Genomic DNA, 18,209 nt, shown 5'->3' on the forward strand with positions numbered 1-18,209 from the left:
TCCGGGCCCGCCCCCTCCGGGCCCGCCCCCTCCGGGCCCGCCCCCTCCGGGCCCGCCCCCTCCGGGCCCTCCACGCGGGGGCCGGAGAAGCTCTCCGCCCTTGGGGTGTCACCCGAGGGTCCGGCCGCTGCTTCCGCCAGGACGAGCCAGTCCCGGCAGGGGCTTCAGACCACATTCATTTCACCAGTCTTTAAGTTGTGAAGTCCGAGCACCACAGAGCCGCCGACCTGGGCGCTCCTGGACCTCTACTAGAAAACTCTGTGGAAAGCAGTGTGGCGATTCCCCAAAACTCTAAATATCAACCTCCCACATGACCCCGCGATCCCCCTACTGGGAATATATCCTGAAGAACTCAAATCACTCTATCCAAAAGATACCTGCACACGTATGTTTATCGCAGCATTGTACACACCAGCAAGAACCTGGAAGCAGCCATGCTGTCCATCAAAAGAGGACTGGATTGAAAAAAAAAGGGGTACATGTACACGAGGGAATACTACGCAGCCATAAAAAAAGAGCAAAATCATGAATTTCGCAGCAACCTGGATGGAACTAGAGTCTATAATGCTGAGTGACCTCTCACAGAAACAAAGATCCGAATATCACATGTTTTCACTCATATGATGGACCTTGAACATCCAATGTAATACTATAAGAAAATGACTGACAGTAGTGGGAAACTATGGGGGGGGGAGATGGGATTAACGGTAGCAAATATCTGTCTGGGGACGGGGAAACACCTCATATCAACAAGGGTTTCTGAACGAAACGTATTTGTATACCTAACCCTTAACTGTACCCCACAATATCATAATAAAATAAATAAATAAGTAAATAAATAAGTAAAGAAAACTCTCAGACGGTCGACAGGTCCCGCCAGAAACCAACTCAATCACACACACCCTGCCGCTCGGCCTTTTGCTCAGAGGCCCCAATAAAAACATTGTAAATCAGGAACACCCCGGTTGGCTTGCAGTTTGAGTCCTGGTTTACTTAGTAGCATTCAAGAGTTATAGTGCAAATAGACGTCATTACGGCTAATGACAAAATTACTATTCATTATAAATACCAACCAAGTTAAATAATACTATTTTAACTATCCTTTCCTCTTTGGACTGGGGTTCAGATTCTTCCTTTCCTGGAAGTTATTTTCATGGATAAAATCTTTAGCGTTTTTCGGTTACCTCTTTCTTCACCAACTGTACCCAAGACTCTTCTGTAACCAGAATGTGAACCTGGGTGGCCCTGGAAGCAAGCTCCTTCCCATTCTTCCTGGATTAGCCCAAAATCTTTTTTTTTTTTTTTTTTTTAATAGAGACAGGGTCTTGCTATGTTGATCAGGCTGGTCTTGAACTCCTGGCCTCAAGCAATCCTCCCACCTGGGCCTCCTAAAGTGCTAGGATTACAGGTGCGATCTATCACACCTGGCCAAGTCAAAACTTTTCCAGTGAGTTTGCTCCCACTCAAGTTTCGTAAAACACCAGCCACCTCTTCTTGTTCTAGGGTTGGATACCTCTGACTGATTTCACACAGTCAAGCAGTCACCAGCATTTTCCATGCCTCACACCCACTTGCTTGCCCACCCTGAAAACTTTACTGAGACTCCATTAGAAGCCTGACTTTCACTTTTCATGTTTCTATGTCTCCTACTCTACTGAAAAATAAGCTCTGTCCTGACATTAAGACAAAAAGTGACTTAAATTAACTTTGCCCTTTAAGTAATAGAAGATTTTTTTCTCCCCTTCTTTATAGGATTAGCAAAATATTTCACACTACCCACTTAAATGTTTTTCCTTAAATGAAAAAATGTATGCAAAATTACCACAACAGACATCGCTCAATAGGTGCTGGTGGGTTAATTAGCATACTCTTCTTTCCTTTTTAAAAAAATTTTTTTTGAGTTGGAGTCTCACTCTGTCGCCCAGACTGGAGTGCAGTGGTCGCTCCTGGCCGCCGCAGCCTCAACCTGCTGGGCTCCGGCGATCCTTCCGCCTCAGCCTTCCAAGTAGCTGGAACTACAGGCGCGTGCTACCACACCCAGCTCATTTTTGATATATTGTAGTGATGAGGTCTCGCCAAGTTGCCCAGGTGGGTCTCGAACCCGTGGGCTCAGGCAGTCCGCTCACCTCAGCCTCCCAAAGGCGCGGGATTACAGGCTGAGCCACTGAGCCCGGCTAACTCTTCTTTCCTTTCATTGACATGTGGAGATCATGGAAGTTGAGTACTCTTAAATGCATCAATGGAGTCTTAAAAAGCAATGGTGCCTGCTTCTAAGTCTTGCAGAGAAATGACCTTCTCCTTGAGAAAGGAAGAGTAGCAACATTTCTATCATGCTCTGGGTGTCATTTCAATGCCACATAGCTATGAGGCTTGGGTTAGGCAACAGAAATTATGAAAATAATTCTTGAAAACAACTTCCAAGGTTAATTTCTTTTAAAATCTGACTATTAACTCATACTGCTATAAAAACATCTACATTAACAACAACAACAACAACAACAAAAACTTCAATAAAAGCATTATGGTTCTATAGGAAGCTCAAGTTACACTTATCAATGCACTAAAATGAAGAAAGGAGTTTTATCCAAGTCAACTGAAAAACTGCCTTCCCTCTAACCATCCAATGTCTAAAGCGAAAATTTAAGTTCTGGTCTTTGATTTGCTCTCCAAAATCCTGTAACAGGTATTGTCTTGATGGGCTCTATATAGATTCATCAGATTTAAAAACAAGCAAGGGCTTCTACTCCACACCCCAATGATAGAATAAAGATCATCTCTGAGCAGCAGGCAGAGTTATTTATTTATTTATTTAATTTTTATTTTAAAGATATAGGGTAAAATTCAAGGTTAGGTATACAAATGGTCATTGTACAGGTAAAGTTTGGGCCTCACTTTGGTCCCTACTTAACGTACTTTGAGATCAGGTACCCTTTTTGATGAAGTGTCCCCTCCCCTCCAGAAAGTTTCACACTACTGCCATCCTTTTCTCATAGTATTATGATAATTGTTTCTGTGATAGATCTCTGAGTATTACAGACTCTAAATCCATCCAAGTTGCTGTGAAGTTCATAATTTTATCCTTCTTTATGGTTGTGCAATATTCCATCATATATATGTACCACAATTTTTTTATCCAGTCTACTTTCAATGGGCAGCATGGTTGGTTCCATGTTTTTGCTGTTGTGACTAGTGCTGCAATAAATATGCACGCACAGGTAACTTTTTCATAGAATGATTTGAGTTCCTCTGGGTATATTCCCAGAAGGGGGATTGCTGGGTTGTATGGGAGGTCGATTTTTAGATCTTTTAGGAACCACCACACTTTTCCACAGAGGTTGTACTAGTTTACACTCCCACCAACAGTGTAGAAGTGTTCCCTTTTCCCTGCATCCTCTCCAGCATCTGTTGTTTTTTGAGTTATTGATAATGGCCTCCTGACTAGAGTTAGGTGGTATCTGTGTAGTTTTAATCTGCATTTCTTTGACGACTAGTGAGGCTGAACACTTTTTCATGTATATGTTGGCTGCTTGTATGTCTTGTTTTGAGAAGTGTCTATTCATATCTTTTGCCCACTATTTTTTTTAAGTTGGTATCTCACTCTGTCACCCAGACTGGAGTGCAGTAGCATGCTTATGGCCACCCTAGCATCAATCTGCTGGGCCCCGGTGAACCTCCTGCCTCAGCCTTCCAAGTAGCTGGAACTACAGGCATGCACCACCATGCCTGGCTAAGTTTTTATTTATTGTAGATATGAGGTCTCACCAAGTTCCCTGGGCTGGTCTTGAACCTGCGGGCTCAGGCACTTTGAGAGGCCACTCACCTTGGCCTCTCAAAGTGTTGAGGTTACAGGCTGAGCCACTGAGCCTGGGTTTGCCCACTTTTTAATAGGGCTGTTTGTTTTTTTCTTTTCGGCATGTTTGAGTTCCTTGTAGATCCTAGATGTTAGGCCTTTGCAGGATATACAGTTGGCAAATATTTTTTCCTAGTCTGTGGGCTGTCTCCCCACTCTCTCAGTGCTTTCTTTGGTTTTCCAGAAGCTTGTCAGTTTGATGGGGTCCCACTTGTCTATCTTATCTCTTATGGCATGGGTACTTGGGGTTTTGATCAGGAATTGGTTGCTAGTTCCAATTTCCATAAGGGTGTCTCCTGCGTTTTCTAAGGTTCTTTTTTTTTTTTTTGAGTTGGAGTCTCACTCTGTTGCCCAAACTGAAGTGCAGTGGCACGTTCCTGGACACCACAGCCTCGACCTGCTGGGCTTCAGCGATCCTTTCACCTCAGCCTTCCAAGTAGCTATAACTACAGGCGCATGCTACCATGCCCAGCTAATTTTTTATTTATTGTCGAGATGAGGTCTCGCCAAGTTGTCTGGGCTGGTCTCAAACTCGCGGGCTCAGGCAGTTCCACTCGCCTCAGCCTCCCAAAGTGCTGGGATTACAGGCTGAGCCACTGAACCTGGCCTTCTAAGGTTCTTATAGTTTGAAGTTTTATGTTTAGGTCTTGGATCCATTTAGAGTTGATTTTTGTGTATGGTGATAGGTAGGGGTCTTGTTTTAATTTTCTGCATGTGGTCAGCTAGTTTTCCCAGCAACATTTATTGAATAGGTTCTCCTCTCCCCAGTGGTTGATGATGGAGGCCTTTCGAAGATGAGTTGCTTGAGAAATTGAGGTTTTGCTTTCAGAATCTCTATCCTGTTCCATTGTTCTATATACCTGTTCTTGTACCAATACCAGGCTGTTTTGATTATTGTAGCCTTATAAGAAAGTTTAAAGTTTGGAAGTGTGATACCTCCCACTTTGTTTCTTTTACTGAGGATTGTTTTGGTTATTCATGGTCATTTCTGATTCCATATGAATTTCTGTATTGTTGTTTCCAAGTCTAAGAAGAATGATACTGGTAATATAATGGGCATTGCATTAAATCTATCGATTGCCATGGGTAGGGTGGATATGTTAACAACGTTGATTCTTCTAATTCATGATGGAATATTCTTCCATTTGTTTGTGTCATCTTTGATTTCTTTGAGCAAAGTTTTATAGTTTTCATTGTAAAGGTCTTTTACTTCTCTGGTTAGGAAGATGCTGAGGTATTACTTTTTTTTGTGTGTGGCTATTGTGAATGGGATTGTGCTTTTTATTTGGCTCTTTGCCTTTTGTTGATGTATAAGAATGTGACAGTTGGCCAGGCGCAGTGGCTCAAGCCTGTAATCCCAGCACTTTGACAGGTCAAGGCGAGAGGATTGCCTGAGCTCAAGGATTTGATACCAGTCTGGGCAACTTGGCGAGACCTTGTCTCTACAATTAAAAAAAACCAAACAAAAAACGAATTAGGCATGGTGGCACACGCCTGTAATTCTAGCTACTTGGAAGGCTGAGGCATGAGGATCGCCTGAGCCCAGCAAATTGAGGCTGTGGTGGCCGTGAGCATGCCACTGCATTCTGGCCTGGGCAACAGAGTGAGACACTGACTCAAAAAAAAAAAAAAAAAAAAAAAAAAGAATTCGACAGTCTTTTGCATGCTGGTATGTTGATTTTGTACCCTTTAACAGTGTGAGAAGGTTTTTGACAAATTCGATTGGATTTTCAAGGTATAGAATCATATCATCAGTAAAAAGGGATAGGTTGACTTCCTCTTTTCCTATTTGGATAACCCTGATTTACTTCTCTTGTCTAATTGCTCTAGTTAGGACTTCCAAAACTATGTTGAACAAAACAGGTGAAAGTGGGCAGCCTTTTCTTGTTCTGGTTTTCAGGAGAAATGCTTCCAATTTTTGTCCATTTAGCAATATGTTGACTGTGGGTTTATTGCAGATGGCTTCTACTATTTTTGAGGTATGTTCTCTCTATGCCTAGGTGTTCAAAAGTTTTTATCAAGAAGGGATGCTGGATTTTGTTGGAGGCTTTTTCTGCATGTAATGATATGATCGTGTGATTCCTATTTGTGCATCTGTTGATGTATTTAATTACATGTATGGTTTTGCAGATGTTAAACCAGTCCTGCATTCCAGGGGTGAAGCCTGCTTGGTCATGGTGGATGATTTTTAGATATGGTGTTGGAATTGATTGGCTAGAATCTTGTGAGTGTTTTTGCGTTTATGTTCATCAGGGATATTGGCCTTTCTTTCTTCTCTTTCTTTGTTGGATCTCTACCTGGTTTGAATATCAGTGTGATGTTAGCTTCATAAAATGATTTGAGGAGAGTTCTGTTTTTCTCAATTGCTTGGAATACCTTCAATAGGATTGGTATCAGCTCCTCCTTGTATGTTTTTTAGAACTCCACTGGAAAGCCGTCTGGTCCAGGATTTTTTTGTGTGGGTAATTTTCTTATGATGGAGTTGATTTCCTGGGTTGTTATTGGTCTAGCTAATGTCTTAATTTCTTCTTGTTCCAACCTTGGGAAGTTGTATGATGTCAGAAAGTCCTCCATTTCATTTTGATTTTCAAGTTTATTTCCATATAGGCGTGCATAGTAATCTCTAATAATTTCCTGTATTTCTTCAGGGTCCATTGTGATTTGATCTTTTGTATTTCTGATTGTGTTTATTTGGGCTTTTTCTCTCTTTTTCCATCAGGTAGAGCTATTTAATACAGTTACCCCTCAATAGCGGTGACTGTACCTGATCTGAAGAAGTTCTGTCACAACCTGCAGGATGTTATAATTGTGTTTCTTCAGCAGCTTTAAGTTCAGTTGCCTGAGCTGGGCCACCAGGGCTGCTGTCTGATCTTTAGAAACTATTGGCTGTGCAGAGACAAGGAATCAGAATATGTTCTGTATAATTTAAATGTTTACCTTACAAATATTTATCATCTTATAAGTCATACTAGTCTTTCCAAAGTTATTCAAGTTACTAGGTAATTAGACCCAATGGTATGGTACTCCTGCACCTGATGCCAATGGGTCTTCTCAGGAGTGTATGGACTAGGAAGGCCCTGCTTTACATTAGAGGTATGTTTGTACCCAAAGTAGGAGAGACGAGAAACCGGGGAACTCATGAACTGTCCTTAGAACTAGAATACTTCAGAGGGAGCTTACGGAAAGCATTCTTTGGCCAGATGAAGGAATGAAAACAAGCCCTGAATGAACAAAAAGGTAGCTGTGATGATGTGGCAAGTATGAGCAAGATAAGAGGGAACATTATTGAAAGATGGTACGGGAAATTTGTTACATATGCAAAGGAGCTGGATAAAAAACCAGCCTAAGAAATTACAACCTGGGAAGCCTCTTGACTTTGTTTTCTTTTTGGCTCTAACGAATAGAAGTGGTTCAAGTAAGAGAAGTCAAAAGTCACTCAAGCCCTGGTGGACACACTACCTTTCCAAATCCTCCTAACAACCCTGCTCTATTAGTATCTCCATTTTACACATCGGGGATGGTGAAGCTGTGCAGCAGAAATATTATTGACTTTGGAGGTAGACAGGCCTTAGCTCAAACCCTAATCTGTTTACTTACCAAATGTACTGAGTCTCAATCTCCTTATGTAATGAAGACAGATCCTACCTCCTACTTTGCAGCATTGTTGAGAAAGTATGTAAAGGTAAAAAAAGTATGGAAACATGTTGAGCACGGTCTCTGGCATTTCTCTCTACACCTAATTCCACTGTTCCCTTCTTCATCTAATTTCAGAATAGATTATCCACCCTCCTCTCCAGGTCAATCCTCCCACATGTAACTTGTTTTGTATTTCATTACGTCTTACCACTTCAGAAATTGTTCTCCATTAATTAACCTGTGTCTCCACTTCCTAAAAGAACTAAAAATCAGCCTTCCATATGACCCCGCAATCCCCCTTCTGGGAATATACCTGGAGAAACACAAAGCACTCTATGAAAAAGATACCTACACACACATGATTATTGCAGCACTATTCACAGTAGCAAAAACGTGGAACCAACCATGCTGCCCATTGATAAAGAACTGGATTTTTTAAAATGTGGCACATATACATAATGTAATATTATGCAGCCATAAAGAAGAACAAAATTATGAACTTTGCAGCAACTTGGACGAACTCAAAGTCTATAATACTGAGGGATCTGTCACAGAAACAAATAATTGAGTACCACATGTTCTCACTCATAAGTGGACCCTGAGCAATTATCATAATATCATAAGAAAGGGATTGGCAGTAGTGCAAAACTGCTAGGGGAGGGAGGGGTGGCATAGCTCATCAACAAGAATACCTGCATAATGACCATTTGTATACCTAGCAAAGAACTGTACCCCACATCTTAAAAAAAAATTTTTTTAAAATTATTCTGCCTCTCATCTTTATTGTGTTAACCTCTTTCGCTGCTGGCTTACCCATATTAAGTCTCGTCCATGTGTAAAAATGCCTCCTCCTGCTCTATGCATCTTAGCTTCTGCCTGGTGCAACCTGGCTATTTGAAATTGGGCATACTTGCACTCTCAAATTTCTCATCACCCATTCACACTTCTTTGCAGCATCTAACACTATTGACCACATCCTCCTAATTAAAACACCTTCTCCTTAGTTCCAGTGTAGAACTCACTCCTCGTTTTCCTCCTAGTTCTCAGTTTTTGGTTTTATAAAATAATTTTCTTTAATTTTAAATATGTGGGATACAATTCAGGGCTAGGTATACAAATGTTCATTATCTGGTACCCTTGTTGATGAGGTGTGCCCCTCCCTCCCCTGGCAGTTTCCCATTACTGCCAATCCCGCTCCTGCCCTCCCTGGGCAGTTTCCTACTACTGCCTATCCCTTTCTTATACTATTATGATAGTTGTTAAAGGTCCACTTATGAGTGACAACATGTGATACTCAGTTCTTTGTTTCTGTGAGAGATCACTCAGTATTGTAGCCTCTAAGTCCATTCAAGTTGCTGTGAAATTCATAACTTTGCCCTTCTTTATGGCTGCATAATATTCCATTGTGTATATGTACCACATTTTAAAAATCCAGTTCTCTTTCGATGGGCAACACAGTTGGTTCCATGTTTTTGCTATTGTGAATAATGCTGCAATAAGCATGCATGTGCAGGTATCTTTCTCATAGAGTGATTTGAATTCCTCTGGGTATATTCCCAGTAGGGGAATTGTGGGGTCATATGGGAGATCAATTTTTAGGTCTTTTAGGAATTGCCAAACTGTTTTCCACAGAGGTTGTACTAGTTTACACTCTCATTAGCAGTGTAGAAGTGTTACCTTTTCACCGCATCCTCACCAGCATCTGTTGTTTTTAGAGTTATTGAAGATGGCCATCCTGACTGGAGTTAGGTGGTATCTCAGTGTGGTTTTATTTTTATTTATCCTCGGCCTCCCAAAGTGCTGGGATTACAGGCTGAGCCACCGAGCCCGGCCTTATTTCATTTTTGAGCTGGAGTCTCACTCTGTCACTCAGACTGGAGTGCAGTGGCACGCTCCTGGCCACCGCAGCCTCGACCTGTTGGGCTCCGGCGATCCTTCCACCTCAGCCTTCCAAGTAGCTGGAACTACAGGTGTGCGCTATCACATCTGGCTAATTTTTTACTTATTTATTGTAGAGATGAGATCTTGCCAAGTTGCCCAGGAGGGTCTCGAGCCACAGGCTCAGGCAATCCACTCACCTCAGCCTCCCAAAGCACTGGGATTACAGGTTGAGCCACCGAGCCCGGTTTCAGTGTGGTTTTAATTTGGATTTCATTGATGACTAGTGAGGCTGAGCATTTTTTCCTGTATCTATTGACTGCTCATATGTCTTCTTTTGAGAAGTGTCTGTTCATATCTTTTGCCCACTTTGTAATGGGGCTGTTTTTTACTTTTCAGTACGTTTGAGTTCCTTGTAGATCCTAGATGTTAGGCCTTTGCAGGATATACAGTTGACAAATATTTTTTCCCTGTCTGTGGGCTGTCTCCCCACTCTCTCAATGGTTTCTTTGGCTTTGGAGAAGCTTGTCAGTTTGAGGAGGTCCCACTTGTCTATCTTAATTCTTATGGCATAGGCACTTGGGGTTTTTGATCAGGAATTGGTTGCTAGTTCAAATTTCCATAAGGGTGTCTCCTGCATTTTCTAAGTTTCTTATAGTTTGAGGTTTTACATTTAGGTCTTGGATCCACTTAGAGTTGATTTTTGTGTACGGTGATAGATAGGGGTCTTGCTTTAATCTTCTGCATATGGTCAGTCAGTTTTCCCAGCAACATTTACTGAATAGGTTCTCCTCTCCCCAGTGGTTGATGGTGGAGGCTTTGTCAAAGATGAGTTAGTTGAGAAATTGATATTTTGCTTCTGGAATCTCTATCCTAGTCCATTGTTCCATATGCCTGTTCTTGTACCAATACCAGGCTGTTTTGATTATTGCAGCTTTATGATAAAGCTTAAAGTCTGGGAATGTGATGCCCCCTGATTTGTGTGTATGTGTGTGTGTGTGTGTGTGTGTGTATGTGTGTGTGTGTGTGTGTGTGTGTTTTCCCCCCTGAGGATTGTTTTGGCTATTCATGGTCTTTCATGTTTCCATATGAATTCCTGTATTGTCATTTCCAGGTCTGAGAAGCATGATGCAGGTAATTTAATGGGTATTGTGTTAAATCTGTAGATTGCCTTGGGTAGGATGGACATCTTAACAATGTTGATTCTTCTAATTCATGAGCATGGAATGCTTTTCCATTTGTTTGTGTCATCCTTGATTTTTTTGAACAGTATTTTGTAGTTTTCGTTGTAAAGGTCTTTGATGTCTCTGGTTAGGAAGATGCCAAGGTATTTCATTTTTTTTGTGGCTATTGTGAATTGTATTGTGCTTTTCATTTGGGTTTGTTTGTATATTTTTGATGTATATGAATGCGACTGACTTTTGCACATTGTTTTTAAACCCTAATACTTTGCCAAAGTCCTTTATCAGAGGAAGGAGGTTTTTGGCAGATTCTCTTGGGTTTTTCACATATGGAATCATGTCGTGTGAAGAGAGGGATAACTTACCTTTCTCTTTTCCTATTTGGATGCCCCTGATTTCCTTCTCTTCTCTGAATGCTTTAGCTAGGACTTCCAATACTATGTTGAACAATAGAGTGGGCATCCTTGTCTTGTTCCAGTCAGTTGTGAGTTTCAGTAGATGGCATCCTTGTCTTGTTCCAGTTGGCATGTTGGCTGTGGGTTTCTCATAGATGGCTTTTACTATGTTGAGGTATGTTCCATCTATGCCTAGATGTTCGAGGGTTTTTAACAAGATGGGGTGTGTATTTTATCTAAAGCCTTTTCTGCATCTAATGATATAATCATGTGGTCTTTACATCTGTTGATGTATTTAATGATGTTTATGGTCTTGCAGATGTTGAACCAGCCCTGTGTCCGGGGATGAAGCCTACTTGGTCATGGTGGATGCTTTTTGAGATGTTTTGTTGGATCTGGTTTGCTGGAAACTTGTTAAAAATTTTAGCATCTATGTTCATCAAGAATATTGGCCTGTAGTTCTCTATTGGATCTTTACCCAGTTTGGGTATCAATGTGATGTTAGCTTCATGACATGATTTGGGGAGAATTCCATTCTTCTCAATTGCCTAGAATACTTTCAGTAGGATTGGTATCAGCTCCTTCTTATATGTTTTGTAGAATTCTGCTGGAAGGTCATCTGGTCCAGGGATTTTTTTTTTTTTTTTTTTTTTGTAGGTTGTTTTCTTATGTCATAGTCAATTTCCTGGGTTGTTATTGGTCTATTTAGGGCCTCAATTTCTTCTTGTTTCAACCTGGGGAGGTTGTATGATATCAGAAAGTCCTTCATTTCATTTAGGTTTTTGAGTTTGTTTCCATACAGGTGTACATAGTGATCTCTGATAATCTTTTGTATTTCTTTGGGGTCAGTTGTGACTTGATCTTTTGCATTTCTGATTGTGTTAATTTGGGTTTTTTCTCTCTTTTTCTTGGTCAGTCTAGCTAGGGGTCCATCAATCTTGTTTATCCTTTCAAAAAACCAACTTTTGGTTTCATTTTTTTTGTATTAAATTTTTGTCTTCTATGTCCCAAATTTGGACTTTTATTTTGCTGATCTGGATTCTTCTGCTGAAGTTAGGGTTCTGATGATCTTGCTTTTCCAGCTTCCTTAGGTGGTTTGTTAGGTTGTTAACTTGTGATCTTTCCATTTTCTTCTTGTGTGTTCATGAAGATACAAATTCCCCTCTTGAAACTGTTTTAACAACATTTCACAGATTTTGGTAAGATGTTTCTTTGTCTTCATTCGTTTCCAGGTATTTTTTTATCTCTGTTTTGATTTCTCTGCTGACCCTGGAGTTGTTTAGCATCATGGTGTTTAGTGTCCATGTCTTTGTTGGTTTGGTGAGAACTTTGTTGGTGTTGATATTTATTTTTTGATATTTATTTTTATTCCACTGTGGTTTAAGAAGGCGTGTGGCAGAATTTCAATCTTATGGAATTTGTTTATGCTTGATTTTTGACTGAGGATGTAATCAATATTAGAGTACATTCCATGTGGTGATGAGTAGAATGTATATTCCTCGGTAGTTGGGTGGAGTGTTTTGTAGGTATCAATTAAGTCATTTTGGTCAACAGTCATGTTAAGGTTCCAGATCTCCTTGTTGACTTTTTGTCTTGATGATCTGTCTAGAGTTGTGAGTGGGGTGTTTAAGTCCCCAGCTATGATAGTGTTAGAGTCAATATCTTTTTTTTAGTTTACCTAGAAGCTCCTTTATGAAAGTTAGTGCATCTATGTTGGGTGCATATATGTTTAGGATGGATATTCTTGCTGACGTAGTCAACGTTTTATCATTATGTAGATAACTTTTAAAATTTTTATAGCCTAAAGGGTATTTTGTCCGATATTAAGATCACAGCTCCTGCTTTCTTTTGTGCTCTGTTTGCCTGAAATTTTGTTTCCCATTCTCTTACTTTGAGTCTGTGAATGTCCTTTCTAGTGAGATGAGTCTCTTGAAGACAGTATATTGAAGCCTCATGATATTTTATCCAATTTGTCATTCTATGTCTTTTTAGTGGTGCATTTAGTCCATTCATATTTAAGAGAATTATTGAGATATGAGAGTTTATCCCTGTCACGAGGTTCTTATAGAGTTTGTTGTTGCTGCTGTTTGTTTGCTTATTGGTTTGTTGTCTTTCTTTTGGTTTTGTTGTTGATTCATGTGTGTTTTCAATCCTTTTCCTGCATTCTTGTGAAGGGTGTTGTTCTTTTTTTCCTTTCTTCTGTGTTTAATACTTTAATGTTTCTTGTAGAGCTGGTCTGGAGGCAGCATAAACTCTTAGGGATTGAATGTCTGGGAAGAATTTTAATTCTCCATCACTGATGAAACTTAGCTTAGCTGGGTAAGTAATTCTTGGTAGAAATTGTTTATCTTTGAGTACTTTGAAGATTGCGCTCCAAGCTCTACTAGCCTGAAGTGTTTCTGTAGATAAGTCTGATGCTTTTCTAATTGGTCTTCCCCAGTATGTAGTCTGACCTTTCTCTCTTGCTGTCTTTAGGACTTTTTCTTTTATACCTCCTTTGTGTAGGTGAATTATGTGTCTAGGGGTTGGCCTTCTCATTTGTTTTCTTGTGGGGTTCTCTGAATCTCTTATGTTTGAATGGTCATGTCACTGAAGAGGTGAGGTAAGTTTTGTTGAGTAATTTCATGGAATGTTTGTTCCAGAGTGGTCTCTGTCTATCTGCCTCAGGAATTACAGTTAATCTTAGGTTCAGCCTCTTGAAATAATTGCTCATCTCTTGGAGGTTTTGTTCCATGTTTTAAAGCTTTTTTCCTATGTTTTTAAAAGTTTGGGTTAGTTCTATAATTTTATTCTCAAGCTCTGAGATTCTTTCTTCTGCTTGGTTAATTCTGCTTTCCATGTTTACCAGTTTGTTGTTTATTTCATTCATTATATTCTTTATTGCTGTTGTTTCAGTTATCAACTCCTTCATTTCTATTTATTGTCTATTAATAACTTGATATCTGGGTTTGTGGTTTGAGACCAGTCATTCTGGAGCTCTTCATTTTTTCAGTTCCAGAGTCTGTACTCTCAGTGGCTGACCTCCCAGGGATCTGTGTGAGACTCATATTCTTCTTTTGGTTTTTCTTCATTTGTGTAGATTCTCTCCCCCCCACCTTTTTAACCTCTTTAATTCTGTTGTTCAGTGATAGGGAAGATAGCTTTTGTTTCTGTCTTCCTTATGTAGATCCTCTGGTTTTGTTCAATTCTGAGGCTGGACTAGGGGTGGGGACCTGTGCTTTTTGCAGTTTTGAGATTTAATTAAGGGGTAGCTATGATTCAGAAGCTATCTACAGATGCCAGTATCTGCTGACAGGTGAGTGGGCCCTCTGAAACCCACTTCCCACTGCCTTACAATCTGTCCGTGCTTTGGGGGTGTTTTTTTGCCCCTGAAATCAAAATGAGATAAGAAAAGGGAAAATAATGGAAAAAGGAAAGAGGAAGATGAGAGGGAGGTGAAGAGAGAAGAAGAAGAGGGAAAACAGACAGTCACACTAACTAAGGAATAAGCAGAGAAACAAACAAAGATGATAAAACAAAGAAGACAAAAACATACAGATAATTATATACAATCAAACAAACAAAACCCCTCACTGTTGGTGTACTCTCCCTCAAAAATATCCATACCTGAAGAGAAAATCTAAAATAAACCCCACTAAAATAAAAGAAACAAAGCAAGTGCAAAAACATAAATAAACACAGAAAGAAAGAGAAAAGAAAAAAAAACTTGAAACCAAAAACAAACAAACAAACAAAAAACACATAAAAAACCACCTGCACTCTGGTTCTTTCTCTGACTCCAGGTTCCTTTCAAGCCTCCACCTTAGGGAGTGGCTCTGGTCTCCAGCCCCTCTCCTCCACTCTCAGCTCAGGCTGATAGGGTTGCTCTCAGCCTGGGTCAGATGCCTCATGGACTACTGTGGGAGGAGGATGGATCAGATCTGAACTCACCCTACTCGCTGCTGCTACTGTCAAGTCTCCCACTCAGATCTGATGTGTCTGTGCCTGTTCCAGCATGGGAGAGGGGCATCTGTCTCTCTGAGTCTGATGAGAAGATAGCCTCTGGGTCCCAAGATGGAGGCTGGGCAGAGCTGGGCGGGACAATACAAGTCTCCGCCAGGTCTTGGGACTGAGAAGATCGTGCCCATCGACATCTTGTCACCAGCATTGGAGCTTTATTCCAGATTTCCATGACCTACCTTCATGGATACTCCTGCTTGTGCCCACTCTGCTACTGCAAGTGATGGCTTCTTGGGCCAGGTGCTAGGTGGTGTGGGGCACCTGTTTTCTGCTGCCTTCTCTCAAGAGAGCCCCAAGAACATCAGATGATCCTGCATGCCCAGGTCTCTAATCTCAGGGCAGTGGTGGGTTGCAGTCACTTCCAGAGGAAAGCCCCGGGTACATGATCCTGAGTCTTCCCTCAGACGGACTTTCACTCACCCACTGGCACACACTCACTCACACAGAGAGTCTTTATGGACACTAGCTTTTGCGGAGACTCTCACAATCCAACCCGTTCTATTGGCATCTTGCCTGGAAGCTCAGTTCTCAGTTTTCTTTGCAAGGTACTCCTTTCCCTGATCCCTAAAGGCTGTTTATTGCCTTCCTCACTTTTCCTAGATAATCTCATCCCATTACATGGCTCCTGCTATAATTGGAATACTAGTGACTCTCAAACTTTATCAGCAAGCCAAAACTTTTCCCATGATCCATGGATAGAACCAGTCCTCTATATCCATATGTTCCATATCTATGGATTCAACCAACCACAAATCGAAAATACTTAGGGAAAAAAGAGGAATATGTACGAACTTTTCTTTTCTGTCATTCCCTAAACAATACAGTATAAAAACTATTTACATACCATTTATTATTATATCCAATAATACCTAACTGTATTATTATTCAATAATACTCACTCTATTAGATATTATAAGTAACCTAAAGATGATTTAAAGTATAGAAGATGGACTGGACACACTGGCCCACTCCTGTAATCCCAGTGCTTTGGGAGAGTGAGGTAAGAAAACTTCTTGAAGCTAGGAGTTCAAGACCAGCCTGAGGAACATAGCAACACCCCATCTCTACAAAAAATTTTAAAAATTTGCTGAGCATGGTGGCATGCACCTGTAGTCCCAGATACTTGGGAGGCTGAGGCAGGAGGATTGCTTGAGCCCAGGAGTTGGAGGCTGCAGTGAGCCATGACTGTACTACTGTGCTTCAGCCTGGGTGACAGAGCAAGACTCTGTCTTAAAAATAAAAAAGGATACAAGATGATGTACATAGGTTATATGCAAACAGTATGCTGTTTTATATAAGGGCCTTGAACATCTGTGGATTTTAGTGTCTGTGGGGGGGTCCCGGGGCCAATTTCTCACAGATACCCACTGATGACCATATGTCTAACTACACTCTGGGTTATATTTACTTTTACCTGAATATGCTTCAAACTCAACACTGTCCAACAACACTAATCTAATTTTCTTCTACTACTCAAATACATTCTTCCTCAGCATGTCCTGTCTTAACTAATGGTACTATTGAGATTGCCTAAGACATAAACTTGGGATTTATCCTTGACTTCTTTTTAGACACTCAATCATGGGCTTCAAGTTTTGCCATTGCTATCTCTTTTTTTTTTTTGAGTCGAAGTCTCACTCAGTCACCCAGGCTGGAGTGCTGTGGCGTACTGCACATGGCCACCCCAGCCTCGACCTCAAGGGCACGCCAGGATATCAACTGTTCATCTGCTCAATTATTATCTCAGAGAAAACACTTTGCAATGGAAATGTGATTTTCTGGACACTGCTCTGAGGTGATTGGGAGCAGAGAGGGAGCTAAGAAAAAAATTACTCTGGTGTATACTGGGCTTGACCTTCCTGCCTCCTTCTCTGGCACTAAGGGTGTGGCGAATTTGAGGGCACTCCTTTCTTATCTGGAATGTGAACACTCTTAAACATCAGCTTTAGCCCTTTGTTTAGAGTTGCTCAAAAGGTTTAGAAGAAATAGGAACAAGAAGGAATGAGGGCTCTTCCTCTCTGAGCATGTCTGAAGATTGGCACATGCTCTGGGAGGCTCTTCTAAGTCTAAGCAGAAGCAATTCTAGGATATCTACCTGCTTTTGAAAAAGACACTGCACAAGGTTATTACCTTGAGTGGTCATAGCTCTTCTGTCTGCTGTTTTCAAGACCTGATGAGCCTCTGGGCTCTAAAAACAAAAGAGCTATTGGTTAGATGCAGCATCCATAAGCACCTAGTGTCTCCTAATTCACAATAAAGCTATTATTGAGGCAGGTGGTAATCTGTTCACAATGTTTGAAGTCTTTTTAAAACAGTATTTGGGAAGTTTTACAGGTGGTCTAAGTGGTAAGGAGGAACTGTCCAGAAATACAATGCAAGATGAATGCCTATTAAATTAGAAAAATTAATTCTATAATCCTATTACAGTGATACATTTTATAGATAAGAAAACAGACTCACAGATATTATAAACCTGCTGAATTGCTAGTCTGGAAAAGTGGAGATGGGGCTGGAACCTAGACTGGTTTGGCTCCAAAACCTGTGTTCTTTCTCCTATAGCATAATGCCTATCTCTATGAGGTCTCACTTAATACATATTTAGCCAGAGATCAGAGTAAGACCTTGAGGGAGGAGCAGAACGAGTGGAAGGCCAAGTTTCTAAAAACTGCCAAGAATCTTAAAGATAGAGAGCCTATTTATACCTGGTTTCCGTCAGAAAGTAGCAAAAAAAAAAGACATTCCTCCTCTGATCTGATTGGGGACTAAAGAAATTTAGTAGTAACTGGTAAATCCATTCCTGGGGAACCGTGATGATCTATACACAAGAAGGGCTCCTTTCAGAGAGACACAATATGGAAAATAAGTTGAAGAGTCACCATAACAACAGTGGATAAACAGTAAACACAGCATAGCAGTGTCAAATTCTCTACAGAGCCTCCACATTTCTGATCCGGATCACATGTCTGAATTTAGGGTTCCATCAGAAGGTCTGCATTCTACTCCTGGTATTATTTGCCACAGCCAAGCTAGAATGCTGGCTTCAGTCTAATCATGAAGTACATCAAGTAGTGTTGATAAACAGAAATGTCTAGCTTTTTTTTTTTTTTTTTGAGTTGGTGTCTCACTCCGTTGCCCAGGCTAGAGTGCAGTGGCATACTCACGGCCACCCCAGCGTCGTCCTGCTGAACTCCAGCAATCCTTCTGCCTCAGTCTTCCAAGTAGCCGGTACTACAGGTGTGCACTACCATACTTGGCTAATTTTTTTGACTT

Source organism: Carlito syrichta, unplaced genomic scaffold, assembly GCF_000164805.1.
Source record: "Carlito syrichta isolate Samal-C Ts95f unplaced genomic scaffold, Tarsius_syrichta-2.0.1 Scaffold311445, whole genome shotgun sequence".
Classification (NCBI taxonomy): Eukaryota; Metazoa; Chordata; class Mammalia; order Primates; family Tarsiidae; genus Carlito; species Carlito syrichta.